Source organism: Scomber japonicus, chromosome 4 (genome assembly GCF_027409825.1).
Source record: "Scomber japonicus isolate fScoJap1 chromosome 4, fScoJap1.pri, whole genome shotgun sequence".
NCBI classification, from domain to species: domain Eukaryota; kingdom Metazoa; phylum Chordata; class Actinopteri; order Scombriformes; family Scombridae; genus Scomber; species Scomber japonicus.
The window spans coordinates 17,329,702-17,347,106 of NC_070581.1; positions in this window are offsets into that span (position 1 = coordinate 17,329,702).

A 17,405-nucleotide genomic window follows, 5' to 3' on the forward strand; every position below is an offset into this window, starting at 1 on the left:
AACATATAGTGATGGAATTTGATGGGAAAAGATTTTTAAACAATTAGTTTTTTAGCCATGCTAGGCTTTAGGGAGCTTAAAGGTTGAATATGTAGAATATTTATTAAAAGCTTTTTTTTTTTTTTTTAAATAATACAGCCACGGGGCGTTTTGATGGGTACAGAATGAAAGTATTGCTTTTCCATAAAAAAAAATATTTAGTCTGAATTAATATTTTTAAAATTTTTTGACGGTTCGACAATGACGTTCTGACACGTTCTGTGTACACTGTACCAGCCAATTAGCGGCCGGAATTGCGGGTTGCCAGGGTTGTCTGTTGTGCCGGCGAAGCTACAGTAGGCAGGCACTGGGTGAAATGGAGTTGTAAACAAGTAGAGCCGTGTTGGACTTACTAAAACCAGCGTTTTTTGCTCTCAAGTACAACTTTTCATCACAAAACTTTGAAGGTAAGACAGAATATCTGTTAGTCGCTGTAAAGAAGTGGTTGTTTGCCTTTGTATTCTTTGGCTGCTGGTTCACTGAGTTTTAAGCGCAATAATAGTGGTACTGTTGAACTCGCCAAGGTCTTAGCTTTCATATGAGATGCTATTTGTTTGTGTACCATGAAGTATCAAAACGGTAGCAATGGAAATGTGGAGAGTGGGTTGACTTTCTGACGCTATTCGGATTTTGATATTTGATCATTAACCTCTTAACGCACGCTGTTCCGTTCACGGGACGGGACGGATGTTAGGAGGTAGCCACGCGTTCTTCTGAATGTTTTAAACACCAACCCTTAAACATATATACTTATGCCGTACATTGTTGGAAAGCTTAGATTGTTCTGATTCATTCAAGATCACTCACGACTTATATGGTTGCTCACAGCCGTAATAGTATTAGCGATTAGCTTGGCTAGCCACTCAGCTAAGTGAGAAAAGCTATAATGCTACATACCTTCAAAGTCTTCCCTTTATCCACAACGATCATCTTATGACTCAGCACTTTCTGTACAGCTCGCCAAGTATCCATTCTTGTGAAATATGAAATCCGTTTTCCATAAAACCGGAATACTTTCCTCAATATGTCCATGTATTTAGTCCAACACATAACGTAATAACACAAATAACAAACCGTTTACGGTCCGTTTACGTCATTTCCTGACCTGCGCGTCCATCTCAGAGTACACGTGACTAGATGTTTACGACCGTGAGCCTCTTCTACTTCTGACGACACCACACACAAGCCAATCGGTGCTTAGGATTAGGCAGTACAAGCAGAGACATTGCTGCTACTCCCACTGGCGTTACAATGTAATGTACCTCGGTGGTTTCAAGTCAGTTACAACGAGGGTATGTTCGCTTCCTGTTTTCAAAATAAAAGCACCAACTCTATCGTTATGGTTTTCTTAATAATAAAAGGCAACGGGTGTTTTATTTTGTGAAAATGACCGGAAGTGCATTACTCGCTACGGCTAACTTGAGTGGCTCCGAATTCGCAGGAACAAAACTTTAAACAGATGTTATTTGGACAAATTAGCGTCGTATTGTGGATCTAAATGGCTACTTTCTCGCCTAAAAAGGTTAGACATGTGGATAAAGTGGTATATTTACAGAGTTAGAGCTAAAATAAAATCCGGCACCGGACCTGGCAACCCGACTGCTGGACTGAAAATTACTTTTTGGTTGTTGCGACTACGATCTCGAGACATTAGATGGCGTTGTTCTGCTCATTCTACATATTTTACCTTTAAGGGTGCCTGTCTGTCGATCTGTACTGTAGGTCCACTACTTTGGTCCAGACTGTGTCTGATAAAATAAGGGTTTTTAATATATGTAATTGCTCAGTCTAGACCGAAATATCTTAAAAACTATAGATTTTCATGGAGTTTTATACAGACATTTGGTGTCAGGTGTCAATAGACTGTCAATAGAATGGAGTCTATTGACACCTGATACCATTGGTTGCAACCATGATGTTGACATTTTTGTTTTTTGGTGAAATGTCTGGACAACCATTAAGTGGACAGCCATCCATTTTAGTACAGGCAACAATGGTGCACAGAGGGTGGATCCTAATGACATTGATGACTTTTCATCTAGCACCATCAGCAGGTTAAAGTTTTCCCATATCCAGTAAAGTACATGTGTTATGAATTTATCATTCTTCATTCACTAAAAAAACCAAATCACAAATCAGTAATGAGAAATATGGCAGAAAACGTGTGCGAGAACTGGGACAGTTTGAGCACCGTTTTTGTTTACATAACCTCATTCTGATTCAAATGAAGCGCAGATAGCAATTTGTAGTTAATGGATTAAGCTGCTTTGTGTGACAGTAAGACCTGACAGCATTCACCTAGCACATTAATTATGTAATTAGAAAATCTATCCAGTCTATTTAAAACAGACTTTGTGATATAATGTGCCTTGTTGTTTCTAATACGAAAGCCTCATTACTCTGACATATTTTTATTCCACTGCAAAATACAAATTAGTCCTGATAAAAAAAAAAAATCAAATTCATACAGCAGTGGTACCTGAAGAGTCCATGCAGCATATATCACATTCTGACCGTTGTAGGACAAACAGCAGCAAATTTAATCTAATGAGTCATGATTAAGTGTGGCATGTTGACACTATTGAGAGTTCCCTTTTGCAATGTTGTGCAGATTTAGGATATGAGTACTTCTGTGCTTGACATAATTCATTGTCACCTGGTCTCCTTAGGATTGAAAATATGCTGGCGCTGCACATCCCAGTCACACACACACCATACACACACTCACCCACCATGGTACCATTGGGCTGTCCTCCAATATTAATACATAAGGCTGACGATGCTGTGGGATTGCATGCATGTCATACTGTCACAGCAGAGCAAGGGAGAAGAGAGAAGGGAGTCGAGTGAGAGAGGAAGCGGGGCTAATTTTGGATGCATGGCATGTGGAGTTAGGATAACCATCTTTTCTGCAGCTCTTCACCACCACCCTGTTTGTTCAATTACCATTTACTGCAGAGAAAGAGAGGGAGACACATAAAGAAAGGAAGAGGGAGAGAGACAGAGAGAGGCAACAGAGAAAGAGAAGAGCAGAGAGTAAGCAAGGGCGACGGAGGAAGAGGAGAGAAGGGGGAGGAGGAGGAGGGGAGGTGCTCAGCGATGCAGGGGATGAAGAAGTAGATGTGAAAGAGTTGGAGAGAATAGAGTGAGTATGAAATCATAAGGGGGGAGGGGGGCGGGGTGGGGGGTGGGGGCGACAGCATAAGCCAAAACATTCTGTTCACAGAGGTAAGGAGAGAGAGCAGAGGACAGGGGTGAGATGTGGGGTGAGATGTGGTGCAGAGCAAGACAAGAGAAAGAAGAGAAAAAACACTGTCACAAAAACATGTCAGATGCCGTGTCAACATGCTGTGCTTCAAAATATCAGCAGCACATTCAACACAATCTCATGTGTGCTTCGCCTAAACTTGCACATTAATAAACATAAAATCTCTACAGCATAATTTTCTTGTATAACAGCTCTGTACATGCAGGGATTCTGTTATGAAACACTGCCACTGTTCTTCCTTTGATAAGTGTCATGGGCTGTGAGTGTAGCTTTAAAAAAAAACTTATTCAAACAGACTATTCCCAGCTGATGGAGTCCCAACTGTGCGAAATTGAGATGTACAGAGATGTAGCTTGATCCACCAGCTCCTCTCATCAATTCTTCCCCTCTTTCCTGCATCAACCTCTTTTAAAATCTTAATCCCTCCCTCCTTATCTTTCTTCAACTTCCCCCCCTCCTCCACAGTCTCTCACTCTATCTTTTCCTCTCTCTTGCTGGCTGGCAGTGGCTCCAGTATACAGAGCAATTACAGAGATGATATCCACTGTCAGTCATCGGCTCACAGATGAAGCTGGGCCTCTTTAACATGCTAATGGAACGCCAGATTCAATCAGGCCTTTGTACAGTAGAGGGGAGGGCAGTGCTGCTCATTAAAAAATAAATCATAATAACAATGAGGGCCCGACCACAAAGGCAAGCAGCACCTTAGCTACAGCGTTGAACTCTCTCTTTCTCTTTGCTCTCTCTGAAAACACTCCTGATCCACTGTCCCTCTTTTCTACCTTTCCTCCTTTTTCCCTATGATCTTCAGATGCATCAAGCCACTGACGAGCAGTTATGGTGGCGTGGGAGTTGATGTTAGTGAGGAGGAGGAGGAGGTGGAGGTGGAGGTGGAAATCAGGCAGGGTGCGTGAGGGTGCTGGCTTCCCAAATTCTCTGACAAACAAAAAGAGATTAAGTCAAGTCAGCACTCTGTCCTCTCCATGTGTGTCACTCTTCAATGCATGTACATACACACGCACATGCACACACATGCATACAGTCTACAGTATATGACTATTTTGTTTTCTTTCACTTCACCAATTGGAGCACAAGGTCATCTCCAGGTCTTACATAAGGTCAAAACCACAAGTGAGCACTCCTGCATAACAATTTTAGGATTTAATAGCATGAACTGTTATTTGTTCAACCACCAAGACGCACAAGAACACTATATTTACTGTGTGCCGGTGAGCAATTTATCAGAGGGCTTAGAGGTTGCCAGTTGCTCAAGGTTAAGTTTGATGTCTTGTTTAAAAGAGCACTTTAACAATTTAGCATTGCACTTTCATAAGAGACCAATTAAAATAATAGTTGGACATTTTGGGAACTAAACTAATTTGCTTTCTAAGGGCCTGATTTACTAAAGGTCTGCATGTGTAAAAACGTGTGCAAACTTGACATCACCCGCAAAAAATGTGCAAGCTGATCTACTAACGCAGCGCACTGAGGTTTGCGACTGTGTAAGATAGTACGCGCTGTCCATTTAGCACGTTTGCTATAATGAATATGTAATATGGGGCGTTTCAATCCCAGTGTGCAAAATACAGGGAGGAGAAAATGCAAATATGTTATTTAGCACACGCATTGTGATTTACCAAACCTGAAGGTAATTTTACTGACGGAAACTGCGTCTATAAATAATACCTTTTAAAGAGCAGGTATTAACCAGCTGTGCACTGCGCTCAGATGACTTCTGTTACTGTGGAGAGGAGGAGACGGAGGCACAATGACAGAATACGCACAGGACGGACTTTAATTTTGCAGTGGAATATTTTTGGTTTTACTTCATTTTGGTACGCAATTTAGTTCCCACTATCTAGGATCTTAGTAAATCAGGCCCAAAGAGTTGTACAAGATATGACTGATACCACCTTTCATTTATGTATGGCTACCACCAGCAGTCAGTTAGCTTAGCTTATCTTAACAACTTCTTGGCCAGTGGCAGTGGAGCTTGAGGTTACAAACTAGAGGAGTCTCCAGAAAGTCTGTTTGATTTTTGTACAGATTAAACAAATGAGCTATGTTAAATGAGCTATAGAGGTGCTGGTTGGTGGATATTGTTACACTTGACAAAGCCAGGTTAGCTGTTGAGAGCCTTTGTCCTAAGCTAAGTGGCCAGTGTTGGAATATTTATTTTTATCACACATACATGAATGTAGTATTTTCTTGTCTCAGCCAAAAACAAAGCAAGTCCCAAAATGTTGAACTTAAATAAAATTTGTCAAAGCTGTAGCACAGGCACCCTGACTTATACTTCCTAGCTCATAAACTTCCCAACTCAGTCTTTTTTTTCTTTTTTGCTAGACCTTCCTGATCTCGTAAATCCCACAGCTTTTAAACCCCACACTTCAAGTCTGTAATATAGAATTTCTGTTAAGTTTGCAGTATATTCTCCAAACCCAAGATAACCATAGCTCCCTCCAAAGCTACAGAAGACATTGTACAACTGTTTTCTCAGACTGAGAAATACCAGCACCTGCAGTTGTGACCCAGTGTTGCACACCACTGTGTCCCTGTTACTGTGAGTGAACACTTCTGTGATGATTTCTACAGTGTGTACTCATAACACCCATAAGCCTCAAGGTCAAATGAGTACAGTTTCGGCCATAGGACAGAATATTTGCTCCAGCAGGGTTTTTGCTTCATGCGGGTGAACCTCTGATGTAATTCAGCTGTCACATTTAACAAGCATATTGCACCACGTTCAGTGTCTGATAACCTCATTACTCTCATTACCATGCTGCTTTGGATAGATTTTCAAAAGCCCAGAGCCCCTTTCATCCATGGTACGCTTTGTTTAAGATCTCTCCATGGAGGTGTGATTCATGAATGCTCTGTTCCTCTTTATTCATCATGCATCAACACTGGAGAATGCAAGTTTGTGTGTGTGCAAGTGTGTGTGTGTTTATGTCCGTGCGTCTATAGACCAGAGATTTATTACAGCCAAGATCAACCAGAGTACTGAATAATGCATGACCTGCTATCATGGAAAAATATGCTGACTATACCTCAGCTGAAGGTGTGGGAGGTGGTATGAAAAAGCATAAAGCTTGCACTCAACTTAGATTCTACGTATGAAGTAACAGAAAGAAAACATTACTCTCTACTTTGACAAATGAGCTCAGGTCTGGTTCAAGGAGGTTCCCGCTTTCCTATAATGCACTATGTCAGGGGAATTAGCATCCGTAGGGACACTTTTTTGTGTGTTCCACTTCAAGCCTCAATTACAACATGCTGGCACAAAACTTCAGCCCAGCGTTTTAAATTTCAATTTTCATTTCTTGTTTTAACCTTTAAAATGTTTTCATTGATTTGACTTGATTCCCTGAGCATGTACACCTCCCCAGCTGCCTCCAGTTCTTTACACAAGAGAGGTGATGGATGCTGATTTAAACAAAAGTGTCATTTGTGGTCACAGCAATGACAAGTGACATTACAGAGGAGACCCCCCAGCACTTAAAGAGATTGGGGCTGTGGTTGTGGCCCAGGGATGTACAGAGAGCAGCATGTTAGAGGACATGTTCGTTTGTTAGACTACTCCATATTCATAAACAATACACTGCAGGCTGTAACCACACAAGTCTCCTCCCCCACTCTATTAGGCTGATAGCATATTGCCCTCTACCCTCCTTGGGGAATGGAAGTCAATGAAATGGACTGGCAAACATTAGGACAAGGGTACATTATGGTTGGTGTTCTTCAAAGAACACAGGTATATGTTTTTAAATCCTCACATCCTCCTTCCACCAATCCATCATGTCTCCTCCTTTTCTCTTCCCTCAGGCCTCAGGGTCTAATCTAAGAGAGAATCTGGTGCCTTTGTTACTCTCCTTCGAAGTATTCGGGTTGATCCACCTGTTTGTGGCTGAGTGATAGAATTCCATACCTGAGGGCACAGGTTTCTGGGAGGTGCATGGGAATAAAGTCACTGTCTATTGTTCCACCTGGGTGTGTGACCACGGCCTTGAACAATGGAAGGGGTGGAGATGGGAGAGAAATGTGGGTTTGGTTGGGGGTGGGATGGTGCACAGTGGCAGGTAAGAAGCAGAGTAGATTTGAACAGGCTGCAGGGAGGAAAAAACAGACAACAGAGGACAGGTGGAGAGATGTGGGGGAGAGCAGGACGGGTACATGTTCTGGTGTGCTGCCTTCTCAGACAAGGAATGTCACCTTGTTCTTATTTTTTTCATCTCTCTCTTTTTCTGGTTTTCCGCCTCCATCTATTTCTTTAACTGTCTGTTCCTATTGCAGTGCACTGATGTATAGACAGTGTATTTTCTCCCCTTTCTACTAGTGCCATAAGTCTAATCTTGCTCCGCTGCAGTGGATCAAAGCAATACTCTGGTTCATCCTCAGCATTCCAACAGTCCATCCATCATTGACTTAGACATTGCCTACAGCCAGCGACATTCAGACACATATTCAACGGACAGCCGTGTGATCATTTTACAAACCTGACTGGCCATCAGCCAAGGGAGGAGTATTTATTACAAAAAGAAAATACATGGAAAGATAAAACCTGAGAAAGAAAGAGAGCAGACAGTAGGGAATTTAAGAGGACAAGAGAGAGGAATATGGAATCCGCTGTGAAGCTGTTTGTCTTTTTAGCTGTTAGATGAAAGAGTCAGTTTATTCCCAATTAAGGTGTGCTCACTGGCCCCAGTTGCTGGGCTTTAAACAAATTGCCCAAAACATGTATCTACATGTAATGTGGGAAATTTCTTTCTTGGTTCATCATTGTTTGTGTGAAGTTTCTCCCCTCAGAAGTGTGGACATATACAGACATATTAAAATTAAATACTTGTCGCCTGTGGACATAAGATTTAGCATTGAAAAGATTGTAGCTTGCTCCTCTGTGGGGCCGGTCACAGTAGAAAAAGTGTCAAAATGTCCATAGAAACTTCTTAAACAACTGCAACAGCTTAATACATTTTCCATGCTCTATACATGCTGGTAGTAAATGATAAACTATACACTTTTTAACCTTTTTGAATCATGAAGTGGTGAATTCAAACCCAAAAGATAGATGTTGGTGGAGGTTTCATTTAAGAATCTGGATTTGTATTAAAATAAAGGTTACATAAAAATACGTTAGCTTATGTAACTGTGTGGGTTAGTGTTAGTGCTAAGGGTTGAAGTTAGAAAATGTAAGCCAGCACCCTGACAAGGGTAACCATGCAGGAGTGTGTGTGTGTTTGTGCATATTTGCGTGTTTATTTTGTGCTCTCATTATGACCCTCTCTCTGTGTGAACACTGTGACAGAGCTGTATGCCCTGTCTCCACAGTCAGCCAGCATTGAACAGCGCTGTGCTGTTTTCTCTGTGTTCCCATCATCCTCGGCTGTCCCCTCCCATTAGCCCTGACAGCTATTTGTCTGTCATTACTGACCTCAAAACAGCACAAACACTCTCCATCACCACACACACACACACACACACACACACACACACACACACACACATACAAAGATATACACACACACTGCACTTGCTGAGCCTTGCAAAGCAAAATCATTTTGTGCTGGAGCTATAGTTCAAACATAATTATATGCCATGCTTTCATCAAGTTAGGTGCTACAGAGATAAATATCACACTGGAATGCATTCAGACTGAGGCCAATGCAGACATATTTTCATTAAGTCTATTAATCCTGTCCTGAATGGGTTGGTGCAAGTTGCAACATGAAGCCCAACATAGGGCTACTCTCCTGAAACATTATCATTATCAGTGCTGTCATTGATTTAAGGTGGAACCAGAGACAATCAGGATATCAGTCACATGGGGGCAATAGAGCTGTATCATTTTACTGACCTGGCTTTATTGCCCTTGGATGCATACTTAATACAGATCCTGTGTAAAAAGAAGGGGAAGATTACTAAGTCAAATAATTTGTCTTTGCGAAGCTGATAGCAGCACTACAACATATCTACAGTATGAATCAGGAAGGTCGCAACCTTTACTAGAGAGATCAGCCCAGTAGATCTGTGTGCATGTATGTGCATGTCAGTGTGTGAGCGTGTCTCTATGTTTGTGCATACACAATCCCTCAATCCACAAGTAACAAAAGCCAACAGCCTCCAAAAGTTCAGTTGCTGCAAAACAGGAGCCAGCAGGAGATTTATCTGAAGGATTAAGGGGTGTGCATCTGCTTCTGTGTCTCACGTGCACTATCCCTAGTGCCAGCTTGGAGACTGTATTGTGGACTTCTGGCCTGACAGGTGAGGTAGTCAAGGGTATCAGAGGTAGACTGTCTTCACTCTAATTTTATCCCATTATTTTTACATCATACCTCCTCCCTTTGCTCCAATCTTTCTTCTGTCTGTATCTCTTGGAATCCCCAGTCAGCTCTTCTGTGTCTACCAAAGAGGCAGACTGGCAATTAAATCCTCCCAGCCTTGATTCAGCTACTTAGCAGAGATCAAGGTAGGATCTTTGGGGGGCTTTTTGGGGCCTGCCACTGTCATATTATCTCACTAGTGTGTCATTACCAGCCCATCCACTGTCATTACGCACAATATTCCCCTTTAGAGGAGACTGAAATTTTATCTTGCCTTAAATTTGCTATACAGTATGTGATAATGCTTTGGAAATGAAACTGCTTGAAATGGAACTGTCTGTAATTAAGTTATGGGATTCAATTACATAGGGCATCAGATTGTGTTTCTGGTGTGTGTGTGTGTGTGTGTGTGTGTGTGTTGTGGACTGTGCTTGGAGTGGAAAAAATAAGTTCCACTATTCCCCTTATTCACATGTTGGCGTGTGTGGTATCTTCAAATCAGTATTATTATTATTATTATTATTATTATTATTATCATCATTATTATTATTCATTTCTAAAGTGAATAAAAGATACTAGGAGATATTGCCGATGTTCACAACATACATTTATTTCATCAAGGGGACAACTATTTCAACTATTAGAGTAAAAAATAATTTAGTTCCTTAGTTCCTTGTATTCCCTGGATAATTTCTCCTTTCTCTGTTTTTAGTCTATCACACAAATGAAGCACCTCTGAATCACCATGCTCTACTGTATGTCCAGTTGTCCCTTTGGCTATTTACACTAGCTTTGGTGTGTGGTGCAATAAAGTCATCAGGGCTGCGATGAATGAAATCAGTGAGGCCAACACATTAAATGGTAAATTAATTCAGCATCACTTGCCACATATTGTGCTTTGGAATAATGAAACAAATGTCAAATACTCATTGTCAAATACAAAGGGTGGGGGGGGGGGGAGTAACCTAAACAGAAATATGAAATCTTAAAAGGTTGAAAATTCTGTACACACTGAATATAATGTCGGTTGTGACATTGTCTGTCTCTGTTTGTGTTACTCTCCTTCCCTTTTGGAGGCAGGCCAACATTATTGTAAAGTTAATGTAACATTACTTAGACTAGCTGCTGACAATAAAAAACAGGCAAGCTAGAATGGGAACACGTCACGTAGTGTCAACTGGGTAATGCAGTTTATTTAAAGCCATTATGGAGAACCTGATATGAAGAGGGCAAAAAAGAGTACTGGCAGCTGCTACTGCAGAAGAAAGTCACAGTACACCAAATTTTAAAAATGCAGAATTGAAGCACTACATACTTTGAGCATTGATTGTGAAAGGATGGAAGCAGAATGATAAGCTAATTTTGTCACCTAGATATGTAAGCTCTAATAATTCATTTGAAGCTGTTTTAACTTTGCTTGACCTTCATTTGCTGCAGCATTTTTATTCCAACTATAGAGCAAAATACCACACATGCTGCAGTCCGTAATTTATGTGTACCTAACAGCACAATGAAATTAGTAAAATTGCTGTTCTCAAAATTGGTAGGTTGGGTAAAATGCGACCTTCAATTAGAGGGGAAAGTTTAACACCCTCCCTGTTGCAGAAAAATGTACACAGACACAAACATGTTGCCTGTGCAGTTAGGGCACTGACACTAACAAAAAAAAAAGAAGAAAACAGCAACAAAGCCAACATTCACCTGCAGGCTATTTAGATAAACCATCACATTTCACCACTGGCATTGCACTGTAATTTTTTTTTTGCAGTTTTGTGAATGTGTGTATGTGTTCATGAGTATGTGTGCAGTGCATATATTTAAATTAAAGACGGAGACATCTTCTCACTAATACTTAGCACTTAAGTCTTGAGCAGTGACAACTGTTCCATTTCACAACAAATTAGCCCTTATAACTATTTTACACTATATGACATACACACAAGTGCAAACATTGTCAGAAAGACACACACACACACACACACACACAACACAAACACATACCTTACATGCAACAGGAAGGCAAAAGCCACAAAAGCCAACTAGAATTTGTGGCAATGAATCAAGTTTCAGCTTTCCCAGATTTCCCTGCATAATCCTCCCATTAAAGCATAGCATACCACCAGTTCCAGGCAGCAAATCAAACAGATCATTATCTCTATCCACCTACCTTGTGTGCATGTATTAACCTTCACAGGAAGCTAAAAATTAGCATACCATGATTAGAAAAGATGGTGGAGATAAGGTTTGATAGGAACACGCGGTTTTTATATTTAGTAATAATTTTCAGGTACTAAAATAAGAACTTGAAGTGGCTGCTTTGAAGTTTACAGAGGGGCTCAGCAGCACACTCTTGTGGTCACTTACAGTCAAACCAGCTCAGGTTTTAGGTGGTTTTGCATTCTTGGCATGAAGGTGGAAAGCCTCACCGTGTTGCACTCTGTTTCTGATGAAGCGTATCACTACCTGTGAGTCACCTGCTGCAAGTCCATACTTCATTCTTAGCAGAGACTGAGACAGCTTACTGGGGGCAGGCTGCTGCTGCACAGCTGTCTGTGACGGGAGCGTCCAGAAAGGTAAGCAGCTCAGGATACAGCCGCCAGACAAACACTCAGGGCTAATGGCTTGTGCAGCACTCTGTTCTGAAGGATCTTCAGGTGATAGCTGAGGCATCAGGCTGATCCTGTGCTTTAAATGAATGTGAGAAAGTGTGAGTATGAGGGTATGTGGAGGCCAACTTAAAAAAGACTCATCTGCTTTATGATGGACACAGGTCTGAATCCAGACAGACATGTGAGTCAGAGGAATGTAGCCTTTTGATAGGCCTGACTGAATAATCCTCTATATGTGTAAAAGTGGGTCCACTGAAGTGTAATTCTATCACACTGTGATAGACTATGCACACAGTGTGTGTGTGTGTGTGTGTGTGTGTGTGTGTGTGTGTGTGTGTGTGTGTGTGTGTGTGTGTGTGTGTGTGTGTCTGCTAACCTTAGTGTGTCTGTGTGCTATTTTCTTAGCAGGGATTTTAGCCAGGCTTGTGATCCTGTTGATTGTGCCTGTGGTCAGGTGAAAGGGAGGCTCAGAGACTGGAAGGGAATAGTGAATGGAGCAGGGTCAAATTTTCATTTTCTCTCCTTCTTGTGTCCTGTGTCTGCACTCTGTCATGCTGCTTCCACTGCTGAAATAAATTGGCTATTCCTGTAGGCCTGTGCACAGCTGTGTACAGCACAGAATACACACTGAGCTGATCATGAGGGAGGCAAGGAACGAATGAGAGTAAGAGATGGTAAGAGAAATGGAAACAGACAGACAGCTGGCCAGCCATCCGTCACACATTACAACCCATATGAAACAGAAGACCAGCAGGGACATAACAACGAAATCCAACAGCACTGCCTGACTACAAATACTGTAATCATAAAAAGCCAGTCATTTTAGGTCACAAATATTCTCCTATTCAGTAGAAATAGTCTGGCAACCCCAGTTTGTATCTCTGCCATGGGTTAGACATTGTGCAGACAGCTACCATCGTCTGAACTGTCAGAGTGGGTATGAAGAGCTACTAATGGTGTTTTTACAGTGTAGTCTGATGTGTGTGTATGTGTGTGACAGAGAGAGAGTGAGGGAAAAAGTGATTTGATGAGGGAGACTATGTTAGGGGTTATGTTGAGGAAGCTCCCCCTGCAGCCTCTCTCTCTCTTTAAATCATCTCACTGACTCAGAGCTCTCTCAATAATGTATACATAAGCCGAGGGCAGGGTTTCTCAGGATTTAGAGCCAGCAGTTAGTCTGAAATCTCAATGTGCTGCACACACTAGGTCGATAAAGTAAATTATGAACGCTGCACAATTAATCACTAAAGCTGCCGCTTGGCACAAAACTTAGAGGTGCCAAAAACTATTTCTTAGTGTCATTTCATTATATTAATCCCAGTCATGGGCTGTATTATCAAATGTATTGAATCTTTATCAGCCTTTCTGTTGGTGATATTCCAACATCAAACATATCAGCAGCACCAGCTTTAAATCGAGTGAAGTCCTGATGTCTCCCTCCCCTCTGGGCCATGTGGAGGACAGGTGCCTGCTTTGCGGCCTAGCAGAAAGGCAAGTTGGCAGCCTGACTGTTACCACCTCCTTCTCCTTGCCTCTGCTGCCAACAACTCTGGCACATCTGTGCCTGTCCAGTGTGCCTTGTGCCAACTACCCTGCTCCCATTGTTCTCTCTTGAATGCACCCAATGCCCATGGGAAAAAGGCTGAACGCAGTGTGACACAACCTACACAGCCTGTTAGATAATCTCAAGACATGAAAAGATTCTCTTAGCCTAGATTCAAGAAACAGCTTTTTGTCTTGCAGTATAGGCAAAGAAAACACCCGAAGGTGATTTCCATAAAATTCTTCCTTCATAAGATTTTGTTTGTAATGGCAGAGTTAGACATTTACAAAAGTGTCCACAGTCCTACATGAGCATAATAATGTTATTTATTATTGATGGGATATCGTACATGAACCTCAAATTTTTAACATTATAGTTTTTCTTCATTTGATGGATTATAAGGTTCTCATTGAGTTTAGAATAGTTTCTAATCTGTAGGTTTCACAATCATGATGCTGCATCATATCTTGACTATTGTATGAGATGGGAAACAGAGGCACAGGAAACGCAAAACATGTGAAAATCTTACACTCTTATGATCCTCCATCTGTTATTTGCACTTATACAGTGTGTGTGTGTGTGTGTGGAAGTTAGGGAATTAAAATGTGTCCCATGGAGAAATAGGATTGGGGAGCACTGATTTGTGTGTATGTGTATATATGTGTGCATGCGGTCTGTGAGCGGGGGCACGGATGGGTCCAATAGTAGATTTATCAGGGCCACGCAGGCAGGCAAATTATTCCAAACAGGAGAATCAGTCACTTGCCTTTGATCTCTCTTCTGCCTGCTCTCTAATTTTAACCCTCCCTCTTTTTCCCCCTACACTCTGTCTATACTGCACCAGTTTTCATGTTTAACTCCTGCTCCTCTGCCTCTATTCACAGATAGCCTGTTTTGTCCTTCTTCTGTCCCTCTTTCTTATTGTTATCTCTCAAAGTCCAAAATGCAAATTGGTCCTCACAAAGACAGAAACATGTAAGCTCATGCGCACACACATACTCACAGCAAGCCACTGGCCGCTGCCAGTGTCCCGCAGGTCATTAAAGACCTCTGATAATGGCCCTTGTGAGGTTGGTAGGGTTCCTGGATTAACAACATCCAAAATCACTGTCCGAATCCCCTCAGCTCTTCCAGACTGCCCTGTCTGTCCCTCTGTCTCACATAGACATATACAGATCAGCCTCCAAGAACCACAAGGGAGTACAGAGGGAGGGAATGGCAATGCACAGAGCAAAGACACCGTTTTGTGCTCACACACTGCTACGCAGTAATTTGCATTAGCTTTACTTGGGTCTGCTGTTAACTGTTGTTTTTATTAAAACTGTCAATAATCTTTTGTTAATCTTTTCTAGTAATCAGTTAGTCCATTGAATGTCATAAAATTACATAAAAGAGTGAATAGCAGCACATCCTCACATTTGAGAAGCTGGATCCAGTGAATGCTTGTTATCACTTATCAAACTTGTTGTTGATTATGCATTCAGCGCTTGGGTGTGCACAGTAGCAATGTAGTATGGGCAATGGCTGTGGTTTATTGTGAAATGTATTGTTCTGTTGTTACACAACAGTTCTTTTGAAACAAGAAAGAATTATAACTTGTTATTTTATCAGCTCTGGATCAAATGCAATTATCATTGTTCACAGTAGAGCGTGGTGGGACCACATACAAACATGCACTGCACACATACATACACATGCACAAAAACGTGCAGGTCACACAGGCACACTCCTGCACCATACAGCAATTTGTCTGATTTACACTATGAGTAGGTCCCCAAAGAGATGTTAAAATTAATTGGGTAATTATACACTGGGAGTAGAAAGCAGCCACACTCGATTTATGCACACACCAAACACAAACACACACATGCTTCCGGACACACACACATACACACAATGTCCCCTATGGGACAGACTGTCTTTGCTCCAAGGACAACTGCTCCTATCTGTCTGGTTCTCCATTCCATTCACTTCCTCAGATATTTCAGCTCCCCCTGCTGCAGCGACACATTCTGTTTCCCGGTCAGCCATTCTCTCTGTTTGTCTGCTCGCCAGAGGCTGGCTGACCCACTGCCAGTAACAGTCTCCATGTTCAAGTGCAGACTCACTGGGGAGCTGCAAATATTACTATGGTGCAACCTCAGCTAACACACACAAACACACACCCTAACAATTGCACAAAGAGCCACAGACACGAACCCACGCCATGTATCAGGATGCAGTATTGTGTCATGATAAATGCAGTCAAGAGGCAGTGTATTAGTCATGTTGTTAGCAGCACAGCCCTAGAGGAGGAGCTGCCTTCATCAGTCATGGAGGTAGAGGTGGAGGAGAGAGCTTCTACAGGACCTCCCATCCTCTCTCATCACAATAAATAGCATCAAGGAGGAGCTCAGCATAAAACAGTGACTGAGGAAAGTTTATATTTGTGGTATTGAGAAATTTGTGACTTTGCCTACTTAAAAGAATGTGTGAGACTTTATAGTTTAACAACAACAATACACAAAAATGCACCACTTTTTAGTATTTACACAGAGAAGTAATGCAAATGTTTTTGCATGATAAGGGAGAGTTAAATAATGCTGAGTCAGCCTGTGAGGATGAGACAAGTGTTATCCACCTGCTGGAAAACCAACAGGCACACCATAAACTTATCTTTTATGCTGTCAGAGAAGTTACATTTGTGAGTATGTTTGTGCATTCATACAAACAGCATGTTTACATGTTTGTGGTTTGTTCCATGGAAGAAACTTACATGCCTGACTGAGGCTGGAGTAATGATGCAGTCCTCTCCACCTCCAGACCCACAGATGCGCAGCAGAAGGCAGCTGGGCTTCAGCTGAGACAGCACTTTCACTCTGTCTGACAAAGTCAAGCTCTTGCTCTCTCTCTATCTCTCTTTCTCTCCCACTCTCCCTAAGCCAAACTTTGGAGGTTGCATCTGCTAATACCATATTCCTCCAATGCGGCAGCCATATTATTTTCTCTGATCACATTCAGATGACATAAAGCTTGATGAGAATGCAGAGGTGTCAAATAATGCACAAATTACCATGTGAAAGTGTAGAGGCAGGTAGAAACGAATTGCAGTAGGAAGCAGAGCGAGGGACAGCAAGTAACAGAGCAAGAGAGTAGCTTAGAGCAATCCCAAAAAGGAGAGCGGCAGAGCTTTAAGTCTTGGGGGAATTTGAAAGCCTCAGAAATCCAGTTGCGGATATTAAGAGGCTTAATCTAAGAGTTTGCTGAGGCTGAGTTTTGCTGTGTGGGCCCCATCACTATCATCCTTGACAGAGGTTAAAGAGGAGACGAGGGGGGATAAGGAGGAGAGGAAGAGAAGGCAGATGGGAGCAATGACGAAAATAAGGAGCTGTGGATCATTATGACAGCCTTGCATGCTTTTATGGGAGAATTACACACTAGTGCACAGGTGTGTGTGTTTTGTGTGTGTTTGTGTGTGTATATAGAGTATGTTCATAAGTGACTGCTTTTTTCGAGTCTGTTAAAATCCACTCAAACAGCATGTTGGATACAGTCAAAGCCAGGGAGCATGTGTCGGACCTAAGTAGAGGAATCAGAGTCTATGATTCATTCATTCCATAATTAGACACAACCAAGTGATCCAACTC